This window comes from Neolamprologus brichardi, chromosome 5 (genome assembly GCF_056152115.1).
Source record: "Neolamprologus brichardi isolate AB-2024 chromosome 5, ASM5615211v1, whole genome shotgun sequence".
Classification (NCBI taxonomy): domain Eukaryota; kingdom Metazoa; phylum Chordata; class Actinopteri; order Cichliformes; family Cichlidae; genus Neolamprologus; species Neolamprologus brichardi.
In genome coordinates, this window is record NC_142108.1 from 15,362,291 (window position 1) to 15,375,207 (window position 12,917).

At 37.3% G+C, this 12,917-nt stretch overlaps 1 pseudogene; it reads left to right on the plus strand.

The window, feature by feature from the left end:
- Positions 1-2,083: 2,083 nt before the first annotated feature.
- On the plus strand, positions 2,084-5,595 carry LOC148102756 (uncharacterized; annotated as a pseudogene).
- The last annotated feature ends 7,322 nt before the right edge of the window (positions 5,596-12,917 follow it).

Genomic DNA, 12,917 nt, shown 5'->3' on the forward strand with positions numbered 1-12,917 from the left:
GATGTTAGCAGTTTAGTACTGTAATTTGCATGTAATTGTGGGAAAATTCCATGAGATTACATTATTTTTACGGTAACTCACCGTACTCATGGAAACAGCTGTAAAATACAGCAAATGTAACAATTGGTGATGTTACTAAGATTATACTATCACACCATCTGGATTTCTGTTGTTTTCTACTGTAGATCTAAGAGTAATTACTTAAATCCTCATTCAGAGAGTATTACTATAAAATGTGATTCACTGTGAAAGTAGTATAACATATAAACTACAATATACAGCATAATTTTTCACTTGAGGAGTAAGTTGCAGCCACACTAACATTTAATTCCTTGAACTGAATGGAACCTCATATATTAATAAATGTATTTGTTTATTCAAACAATGTGAAACATTATTACAGCCCACTTTGTATCAAACAACCAGTCTCACTCTTACCAAAAAGAATATTTAAGTATAAGTATACTTTAAAAACTAGAAAACAAGCAAGTATACGTTTAGTTTACTTTGTATGTATTTTCTTCCTTTTTTAGACCAAATTATATTTAAACATACTTTAAGTACAGTTAGAAGTATGCAGAAAAGTATAAGTTCATTTAGTCTATACTTGTAGTATAGTAGTGCTTGTAGTATACTATGTAGTATGTAATTTATTTGAAGTATACCTGAGGTTTACTAAGAAGTAAAAAGAAATACCCAGCATGCATTGCAGTGCTTTAACTGTGAAATTAAAACAACTATGAAACAAATGATGTTTTAAAACAAGAATCTGTCAAAAATTCTTGTGCAATGTCTTTTACCTTTTGAACAGAGTAAGTGGGGTAAATCATTAATTTAAGAAAATGAAATTGTTCAAACTGTGAGTGAAAAGGGTCAATAGTTAATAAACCTCAACTCTCAAAACACTTCCTCACCTGTTCACAATATAATTCTGGTACTTGAACTATGGGTGCAGTTTTCTACAAATGAAGCCTTTGATAGTTAGATCTGATATCTGGGGAATGAAGAGATTTGTTACATGTGAAAAATATGTTTCAATTGCATTTTAATTACTGTTTTTCAATCAGAAGTAACTCAAATATAAACTAAAAAGTAAATTAATAGTATACTTGTAATGTTAGTATTGTGATAGAGTCGAGTATATTTTAATTATACTCTTGTAGACATTATGACATTATGCTAGTACATTTATGGTGAACAAAAAGTACATCTAAAAGTTAATTTCAAGAATACTGTTATGTACTAAAACGGGGGCCAATATAGTCCCAAGAAGCATTATTAGTATACGTACTAGGTAAGGTATACTTGGGAAATATAATTGAAGTATACTTATTTTTTGTATGGCCAGCAAAAAAAACCAAATGGCTACATTTAGAGTAAGGTTTAAAAATGACTTCATTTAGCATGGTGTTCCTTTTTTCTCTTTTTATTCTTTCTTATACTGGCCCTTCATTTGTTTTGTATAAGGTGGTACTTTTTAAGACACCTCTGCCTAACTACAGTGAATTAACCTAATAATATGCTCTGGTCGTCATTTTACACAAGTTCAGGTGTCACATCCATAAAACCTACACCACTAACCAGCATCAGTCCTACAACTTCACTCTCAAAATTAATAAATTCTGGTATAAGCAGAAACTGTATTTTTAGCGGTGCATTTTGTGGCAGGCCAGACTGCTATTAAATGCACTCTCCTAAAGAAATAATTCCTTTGTAGCACCACTTCGTCTTGGTTCAGAAGAGATGTCCTGGATATATACGTGATAATGTAACACGGGTGTTTATGTTTGTTCATGTTTAGCGCGTTGGGTTGTGTTTTTAAAGCCATTGTTACGTTTTTAAAGCTTTTTAATGCGACAGGTGCGATAGCCGACACCACACCTTCACCTGACGTACAACGTGACGTATGACGCACATGTCGGGTATTCACTTTCAAAACAACAATGGGGATAGAAAATATTGCTCGAGGTGGTTCGCTGGTTGCCAGCCACCATTAAATAACAACAAGAAGAAAATATTGATCTGCTATTCTGTGCCACAGATCCAGTTCGCTGCAGCACAGAGTGATGATGAGACCGTTAACATGCGCAACTTAGAAGTAGTCAGAGGTAACTGGATGTTCAATCGGGTTAAATGCAAGGTTGATTGGATTATATCTGAAGATCTTATGCTATTCGTGATAACTCTGCTAGACTCCAAATTGCGCGTCCATGCGGGAGTATTTCAAAATTAAATGAAACCACTTAACACTTTTTCCCTAAAACGGACTGACATGGGACACATTAAAGTTGGATCGGATCAGCTAATCAGTCTGAAGGTAAGTGTTTTTTCACTTATTCGAGAGAAGTCCGCAATGCGTTCTTATTACTGTTTGTTTTGACTTTTAAGCTACCCTACCAGGATATTTTCATTCAAATGCTAAGACAAAATGTCAATATCTATGAATGTGGAGACTCAAAAGACTAGTTAGGTAATAGTTGCCGATGGATTTATGAGACTTGATAGAAACTTGGATGTTTGCAACAGGTGAATCGGTGAACTACCGAGGTTGCGCCCAAATGCTTAAAGCTGTTAGCTGGTCAGTGTTTTCAGGTGTGCTTGTACTACCTGTACGGTGCGGAGTGCTGACTAAGTCATGTTAAACCCATTAAAGCTTCGAGCTCAAATATCTTTTCATTTTTGTGTACTGCTCTCTTGTCGGCACACATTTTCTGTTTATTGAAGCCTTTTGTGAATAATTTTGATCATGTAAAAACTGGGAATTTGGTCCCTATTGACAAAACTCTTATTTTTTGCATTGTATATGTCATTTAGGAAAGGTAATTGGTCACTGAACTTTTTGCAACTATGTGTATTTCTAAATTTTGTGGCTTCAGTGCATGGAAATTTATATTGTTCAGTTTGCATGTTAAAAGCCACAAACATGTAGCTAACTATAGGCTTTCTTGTGGAACTGAGAACTGCCCTGCCACTTTCAGAACATTTTCTGCCCTCAATTCACATATGCCTAGAAATCACAGAACAAGAAGAGAGACCACTGAGGAGGAGTTTTATAAGTTCACTGGTGACCTCAGCTGTCAAGTTCCTGGATGTGGGTATGCTGCACAAAACCTCACAGCTCTTTGTGCCCCTCTCAGATTTCATATCAAAGATGGGGGGGGGATTATGTCCACTTGAAGGTTGCTCTAAATACTTCAGTGTCCGAACATCATTTTCCAGCCATATTTCTCAAAAACATAAGCAGACAGTTCAGCAGTCAAGGCAACAAGAAATTGGGGGATTTGCCATAATACAAGGACAGGACACAGTTAATCTATTAGAAGACAGTTGACTTTGTGTCATTTAAAAATGCAGGCTAAAATGTTCTTGCCAACCAGCACTATACAGAGCATAATTTCAGGATCTTTGCAGCCGTGCAATGCACGAAACAAAGTAGACACTGAATCTAGTACCATAATACCAATACTAACCTTTCGTTGGTAATGGTAGGACTAAGGGTGGAAACTGTGACAAACTGTAAAATATACTGTATTTTACGATGTATTTTTCAACTTTTCAATGCAAGACCTTGAGTTTGTAGTTCTTTTGCAGTCCTGGGATTGATTTTCATCTTCAGACAAGGTCCCCAAAACTGCCTTTCTGTTAGTACCCAATCCTAATTGCAGGGTTCATCTTTTAATGAGGAGATATTTGTTGAAATAGCCATATAAAGTTGCTTTTCCAATGATCTCTCTCTCTCTCTTTTTTTAGATGGCAGACCAAAGAATTTGAATGACACCATTACTCTGGAGCTTGGGAAAGATTTCCACTCCAACTGTTGCATGCAATCACAAGAGGAGAGAGAGCTCATCCAGAGGACAGGAGGAGTATGGTTAGAATTGTTGTGGAGGCCATACAAGTTAACTGCAGAAACCCTAAACGTGCATCTTGTGAAGAGGTTGCTAAGATCATTGTAAACAGATACCCTCAAACATTTGCAGATTTTACTGAAAAGGGAGAAAGACTGGGTTGTGGACATTATTCACTACTAAGAAGCATCAAATCTAGAGTTGAACATGTTAATCAAGATAATACAACACATAGACTTCATCAAACAAAGAGAACCAGGAATGAGGAAGACTGCAGTCCCAACAGTAATGCAACCTCACCTAAAAAAGTTAGATGCCTTGTTGATAGCTATGGTTGTATAAATTGGCAGCCAGTTGAACTTCCTTAGGGGGAAACGCAAGAGGAAAAGAAACACATCCTGTTAACAATTTTTAATTCAGAAGAACCTGGAGCTGTGGAGAGACCTGATGTGGATGACTTCATGTGCCTCACATATATTTCTCAGCAGCACCTTATCAACAGTTGTCCCTCACTTTCAGTAGCTGAAATTCAGGAGCGGTGGCCATTCTTGTTTACTCGGAAAGGTTTTTCGGACCACTTTTCCAAACTCACAGCCATCGATATCAGTGAGCACTTAGGTCAGGCCCTCATAACCAAAGGCGGAAGGATTATTAACTATTTCTCCAGCCAGAAGCTCAAATGGAACCTTGGTATAAAGACACTCATCCAGCAGATAGAAAGTGAGGGAGTTTTGACCAACAACAAGGTTGGCACAGCAGCCATACTTCTCATGATGAAGTATTACAAGGAAGATGAAGACTCCCTCTTTGTCTTAGCAGATGTAAGCTTTTTTTTTTATACAGCTCTATGTTTGATGCTGTTGCTTGCTGTCCTGTCCTGTTTTTTTTTTTTTGTTTGTTTTTTTTTTGTTACATAAAATGTCTTGGTCATTTTTCTGGCAGGAAACATCTACCAGAATGTCCCTTGAAGCAGAGAGCAACCTGCCCATCACCCCAAGGCTGATTATGCTTGGTAAGAAGTCATTCATGAAATAGAGCTGATTAGACCATATTAAAATTTCTGTTTGGCACAGGAGCTTTTCGTGGACACAGGGCAGTCTCTGTTTTGTTAGCTCAAATTTCTGTAATTTCCTTTATAAACCAAGGTTGTTGGACATGTGTCTCAGTGAATCCAGCAAAGTAACAATATCAAATTTCACATTACATATTACTGATCAACATGGTAGTCTAGCTACACCAACAGCAGAAATACTGAAGTCAATACTGTAAAGTTTAACAGCAGCACAAACTATAAACTCCAAAATAACCATACAGTTGATTCGTCTCTGGTAATTTGATTGGGCTGACTCTTTGTTAGGTGTGTTTAATGTGCAGAATAATTCCCAATTATGTACAATTATAATATGTTAAAACAGACTTGTGTACATAAGGCCATTAATAATTAACTGTACGTAGCTATTTGCTTTATGACTATCTAGACAGTGTGAAGAAGTGAAGTACTGAAATTATTTTATGTTGCATAATGACAATGACAATGTTGCCCCTATACATTTAAGGACAAAGCTCAATGACCGCCACCTGCTGGATGGTGAGTGCAGAGGGGCGTGTAATTGTTGAGCTGGACAAAGAGAATACCTTTGCTGATGTGATGTCAGTCTTCTTTGGTTCATGCCTGGAATACCAGGAGTCAGCGTGTGCAACATTGGAACTAGGTATGTTTGAACAGTTAGCTAATAGTGATAGATGATGAATAAATTATCCCTAAGTACCTCATTATTTCACATCACAACTCAATGTTACTGTATGTTACTATTTATTATGGCATGTTTTAAGTTTTTTTGTAAGGATAAACCCTGAAGAGGGAACAAAATGTACCTCCAAGGTTGGGACAAGCAGAAAGACTGGGACCACTGTGAAGCGATTAACCCTCATGTCACAACTTTCCTCCAGCGGCTTACTGAATTTGAGTGGAGAACTTCAAATTAGGTAACTGTTTTTGCCATTTTTAGTGAATTTCTTGTATAATTTAAGTGACCAATGTGTTGTTACCTTTGTCTCCACAGATGATCCATGGCCCATGATTTCTGGACATTTACACAAGACGAACAACAATGAAGACAAGCTCTCTCGCCATCTTGCAAGACGCTGTCTCTGTCCAATAGGTTTGAGTGCAGCAGTTTTGATTTTTTTTCCTTCTTTTACCAGTTTGTTAAAAATTATTTCAGCTACTTACACTTTAATTGTCACATGTATTGGCTCACCCTACAAATCAATGAACTCAGTCCAAAAGCAAGATCAGGGTTCAGTGCAGGTCAGTCAAGTTCCTTCACACCACACACGCTCATCCATGTCCTTGTGGACCCTGTTTTGTGCATTGATTTGGTGGTGTGAGCCAGTATTTTGGACAAAGTGTATAGAAAGGCAGAAGTGTAGGGCTTGATATTATATTCATTACAATTCAGTTTATTTGTATGGTGCCAACAAAATGAATGCCAAGGCACTTCACATTGTAGGTTTAAGACCCTACAAAATATAACTAAGAAAACCCAACACTTGAGCATATGTTGTCTGCGGTGATATGGATATGACATAATATCGTTATTGTTTGTACAACCATCTGAGAAAATAATGGATTACATAGTTTAGTAAAAACAAGTGCTTCCTCAATGAAAATATGTTTTCAGTTCTTTTCAGTTTTTGATTTTGGAAATGTGTATTTCAGCAGAGATCCACAATAACCCATGTGATGTACAGTGTAAACCCAAAGAAGTTAGCAGAACTTCAATAAATTAAGGCAATCGATTGCCCTAAGGTTATTAAGTTTATGAACTTAAAAGTTGAAGCTTATAAGAACTCCAACATTTGAATTACATTTGACTAAAAGTAAAATGTTTAATAATTATATTCACAAATATTTATTAAATACAACTTAAAGTCTTGATTTATGTCTCTAATGTCATGTTCCTGGGTCTGTTGACCCAGCGTTTTAAGTTTTAGTTTATTTGGATGTTGTTTATTAGTTGTTTTTAAGTTCATTAGATTAGTTCATTTGGTTATTAGACTCCTTGTGTTTTCTTCCCCTGTATTTAAGTTTCCCTCACCCTTTGTGTTTCATGCTGCGTGTCTTATGTTATCAAGCTTGTATTGTCATGTCTGCGTCTCATGTTTCCTGTTTTATTTTGAAGGAGTGGTGTGTTCTTTGCTCAATGTATTTAGTTTCACTTCCCCTGTCCTGTCATTAGCCTCATGTCAGTCAGCTGTTCCCCCATGTGTTCCCACGTCCTCTAATCACCTCCTGTGTTTTTAAGTCCTCTGTTTTCATTGTGTCATTGTCAGATCATCTGCTTTGTTTCTAGGCCAAGAGTTCATGTCAAGTTTTCTTATATCAGGTCCATGTTCCTGTTGTAGGTTTTTATTTAATTTAGCTCACCCAGTTTAGTTTATTGTTAGCCTTGCCTTTTGCCTTTTGTTTGCAGTTATTTTGCCAGCCTTAATAAATGGCTCGTGTTTGGTTATTCAAGTCACGTTTCACGTTTTGTTTCGTCTGCATTTGGGTCCACCTTTCACTCTACACACAGTCAGCCCCGCTGATTGTGACATCTAATGTGAATAAGGTGGCATAACTTAAAAGAAACGAGTACAAGTCATTTTTTGAGTTATGAAAACTGCGTATTTATTGTTCACTTTCATCATCTTTTTTTAATTAAACAATGGTCAAACATCAACATTGAAAACTCAAAAACAAATCACACAAAACTATTTCTATAGTAAACTATATTTAAGAAATATTAAAATAAATCATTTTAAAAAAGACTTTTAAGTGCTAAAGACATGGCATGTACTTTTGAATATCACAGTAACAGATTTGATTCATTACACTGTAAACTGTCGAAACTCTAAAATGTACATATACCACTGTCCTGGTTCTGTGATTTGTTAATACCTGCTTGGTTAACCTTCATATTCAAAACAGTGACTATTAGAATTCTATTGTAGTCCAGTTATTGCAACAAAACAATGAAAATAACTCCACCAAAAAACAAAACAAGACACTATGCTTGGATACAGTGATCCGCACACTTGAGTCTCTAAGTTGGGGAACAGTTTACCAGCTTCCAGACTACTGTACTCTGAATGAATACAGTGTTATTCAGTCCCTTGGTAATAATTGTAGTAGCAGATATAGTGTAAAGATCACTCCAATCATTATGAAGAAGTTCATCAGCAGTTCTTGGGAGACCTCCATAAAGTTGTAACAGTCTAGGTCGTTGTCATGGATTACTATAACAAAAAAGAGGTGGCTCAACAGGCTCGTCCTGAATGAATGTAAGCGTGTGATCGAAAATTAATCAACTATTTCACAAGATGATTTTATGACAAATCATCTCTCCAATTCACGATCACTAGTAGTGACCCAGACGATTCTGCAAATCGTCATAATAATTTTATGTCTCTTAGCGTCACCCAGAAACTTTTGGTGTGTAAGACTTATGTTTGAAAGTTATGTAATATTTTAGCTACAACTCTATATTTTTATGGTTGTTTTGAGAACAAATTACATGTGGATTGGTAAAAACAGATGATCTATGTTCTTCATAGTAATCAGTTCTGAGACCACCAAACCCAAGTGACAAATTGAGAGGGAAAGCTGAGATGGTTTGGATATGTGCAGAGGTGGGATAGCGGATATAGTGGACAAAGGATGTTGAAGCTTGAGCTGTAAACAGTAGAAAAGGCAGGAGAAGAAAAAGAGGAAAACAAAAAATGAAAACAAAGTGGGCAAATGCTAGAATTCAAAATCTCAGTTTGAGGTTTGGGTTAAATCTCTTTCCATTGTGAAAGTTTTAAATTTCAGCCGAAACCTTTGCTGTATTAACTGTATTGGAAATCTTCTATTTGAAAATAGGTATTGGCTGAATAAGACGGCTGTGAAGCTTGAGGTAGAATGTGTTGGGCATGCTCGAAATGCTTGCCCAACACCATGCTCTGCTGTGGTGAGAACAGGAACCTGTGTTGTTTATTAAAGTGAGTGAAGTGGGTAACACATTTGGTTTCTCGTAATATTAGCTGTTGTTGCAAAAGACTGAAACAAGAACTTTTAAAAGGCAGACGTGCAGCAACATATTCCTTCATTAAGACACACATCCACACATGTGCAATAACACTAAGTGCAATTCTCTTTTTCTGACAATGTTGTATTTTATTCTGTTGTATATAGTATTTTATTCTATTGTGTACAGTATCTTATTTGTATTCTTATTATCTTATCCTATTCCAGTGTTTTTTCTTAATTTTGCTACTGTAACTTTGCACTGTCCACTTTCTGCTGCAACAAAACAAATTTCCTAACAAAGGTTATCTTATCTTATTAACTCCATCCCCTTAAATTTGAAAGAATTTTACATAATACTTGTATACAATAGAGAACATTTATCAAAAAAAAAAAAGGGGGGGGGGGGGGACTTAGCAGGCTGTCTCAGCTACTGTGATGAACTCAGCTAACTTATTAGCTGTTAGCCAGCTGAATGAGAATTGCTTTGCTGACATTTCACTAAAAGAGCTTGGGAAAAAAAAGAAAGCTAAAGAAAATTTGAATGCTTATTGCGATACAAACGATGCTGGTAACGAGTGATAAATACAGAACCACCTAACGGACCTGTCACAACACCGGTGTTTGTAGGTTTTCAATGAATGCCGCACTCTCACTTTTCAAAATCAAACAACTGCAGACAAGTGGGCAGACCTCCATATTTAAGAGGAAATGACCTCACTAGTGAAGCCTTACAAAATTAATTTAAAAAGATCACTTGACTGTTTCTAAAGCTTGCAGTTGATGTAGTTTTTTATGGAAAAAAAAACAAAAATAAATAAAAGTTATTAATACATTAATTGCAGTAAATTTATTATGTTTAAGTCAAACTCTTTTTTAAATATTTAAAATGTTTATGTAAAAAGAAAGAAAAGCAAGCAAAAAATAAAGCAAGGAACAAAAACCAATTTGTTAAACTTTGTACTTAATGTTAGTGCAAGAACCTGTGAGCACCTGATAAAAGACATTTTACTTTTACTCCATTGTCTTTTCTCAGAATCTCAAACAATCCAGCTCTTGTATCATTTAACAGCTGCTGTAAATCTTTGCATTTTTGCTGTGTTTTATACACTTGACTGAATGCACTTAGACTGAATCATGAAGGTTTGGTTAACGTTTTTCTTTAAGTCATAGTGTTTAAAGAATCCACAGAGCAAGAGACAGGGTATACCCTGGACAGGTCGCCTCTCTCTCGCAGGGCCACCACACAGAAACAGACAATAGTTCACACATAAAGTCAAATCAAAATCACCATTTAACTTGAACCCACCCTGTGGGAGGAATCCCTGAGAAGTACCCATGCAGACACAGTGAGAATATATAAACTAGGGGTGCAACGATACTCGTATCGATATCGAACCGTTCGATACAGTGCTTTCGGTTCGGTACGCATATGTATCGAACGATACAACATTTTTAATTTATTTTATCAACTTTCCTTCTGACGATGCTGTCTGTGTTGAGCGCTCAGTGGATCTGCGCTCGACAGTGCAGCCTAGGCGGAGTAGTCGAACACAGATTCACTGAGCGCAGGGCAAGCTAGCTAGACAGAAGTTAAGCTCGTTGCAACATGGCAAATTGAACCTCCCCCACCCTCATTCAGATCTGGCGTTTGGAACTATTTTGGTTTTCATGTGACGTATGACCCTGAAGGTAAGCACGTCATGGACAAAAGTAAAACAGTATGTTGGATGTGCCAGCAATGCTTAATTGGTGGGAACTAGTGTGTTAGCGCAGTTAGCTCGTTAATGTGTTGACGTCTTCCAGCCCCACTCATGAGGCGATCCGCGGTAGCTCGTTAACGGAGATTTGCCGTGTTGTGACCTTAACGTCATTTCAGATTAACGCTGACAGCACTAGTGGGAACACAACCAATATGACTGCACATTTACTCTGACATCATCCTAGTGCAAAGACAAGTGGAAGCAGACAAAAACAAGCACGCATGCTACAAACTTTACCCCAGTCATTTAGACAGCCGTTAGCACATGATTCTCCTTATGGGGACCTGATATGTTTAATATGCTGCTGAGAATATAGCCCAGAAGAAGCGTATAGTATAGCTTTTATTTTGGAAAGAGACATTTCTCCATAATAAACTCTCTTTTCCAAAGATGAGTGATTCCTCAATCAGATACAGGGCTCGCAAAATCGCTAGCCCGACGTCCTGGGGCTTTTTTCCAGTCGGGCTACCAAAATCTATCTCTGCCCTGCCCGTCGGCCTATCGTAGGAAGGAAAAATATATGTCAATGCTTTTGCATTCTTTCGGAAATGTAGCTGGGTAATTATGTCATTGGCATCGGCCACTGTCAATATGTGACATACTGAAATCGCGTTTGAATTTGCGCTTGTTTTTTGCTTTCACTTTGCAATCGCGTGAACTGTGTATAGAAAGCGACAGCACTGATTGGTGAGTGATGATAATTTGCGCACCAATTCCTCTGACATCGTCTTATCAATCGTTAGCTTACTATGCAAACATGACAAGTGAAATCTCCTGCAGCTTAAACATGTGAGAGGTTGATCGCGCAGAGAATCGCTGAGCGTTATGTTAGTGCGTGTGTAAAAGCAGCAGGATATATATTTTAGTTCTGCTGAGCCAAATAAGACAGGTCAGGGTGAAGAAGTGACAAAACGGAAAGGTTATGACAAATCAGACTATAAGGCAAAAAGAAAGTGCAGCTTTATGGTTTCATGGACAAAAGAATTTCTGTGGCTGCAATATGACGAGCTAAATAACCAGGGCTGCACATAAGTGGTCCGCAGGTGCGCATTCGCTGTCAAAATAAAAACCCGCACAAGATAAGAAGTTGCAACGCGTGTTTGCGTACATAAGATTTTAAGGAAGAGGACAGACATTTGTTTAGAACTCTTAAAGATGTCGAAGAAGCTCCTTTAAGCAATTACTGTGATGTTCCTCCACCTCCAAAGAAATGTCAGAAGGAGTCCGAACCACAAAAGAAGCACGTATTCTCGGAAAAGTGGTTGCAGGAGGTGAGCTGGCTTCAAACAAATGATGAACGCACAGAGATGTGGTGCAGAATGTGCCGTGAAAATTTAATAAATGACAAATTAATAAAAAGGCATGAACATTTTTTTTGTATCGAAAAAATATCGAACCGTGACACCAAAGTATCGAACCGAACCGAACCGTGAATTTTGTTGTATCGTTGCACCCCTAATATAAACTCCACACAGAAAGGTCCCACATTCAAATACAGGACCTTCTCGCTGTGAGGTGACAGTGCCATTAACTCCACCATGGTTAACAAAAAGTTAAGCAGAAAACATCTTCCAACTCTGACATTTCGCTCTGACTGTGTTTTACTTTGCCTCTTATGGGTGTACTGTACCAGCAGACAAAATAAAATTAGCCCTGTCAGGCAGCTTTAGCTTCAAAATAATACAAACTGGTATCTGCAGAACAGACAAACACAAAGTAAATGCTTTTCACTAATAAGTCATGAGATAAGATGCTGACCTTGGAAGTAAAGCCTCGATAAAGAGACATTTCCAATTTGATCAGTACAACAAAGGGCTGGATTTGAAATGCCAGCTGGCAGTTTGTAGCTTGTGGCCATTCCAAGCCCCAATGTCATTGATCATGTATCCTTAACAAGGCACTAAGACCTTTGTAAGGCTGCACTTTGGGCTTAATTGTTCCCAGAACATGCATATATGTTGCTCTTAAATCTAAAGCTCAAGTCTGAAAGGACAGTTTCAACTATCCTTGTGTAAAATAGCTGCCATTATAATCATTGCAGTTTGATTAAATTCTCTTGTAATGGTTCCCTGCTGTTATTTATCAGATGGCTCCAGCTTATATAGATAAAGTCAGTGGAAGTGGAAAGAATACTACACAGTCTACATCAAAATTCTGATCATGGGGCAACTTTTTTGGATTTGAATTGGATTATTTTGGGATTTCAGCTTTAAATCCAAAGATATCAAGCAAATAGCAATGAACACAGTTTAACCT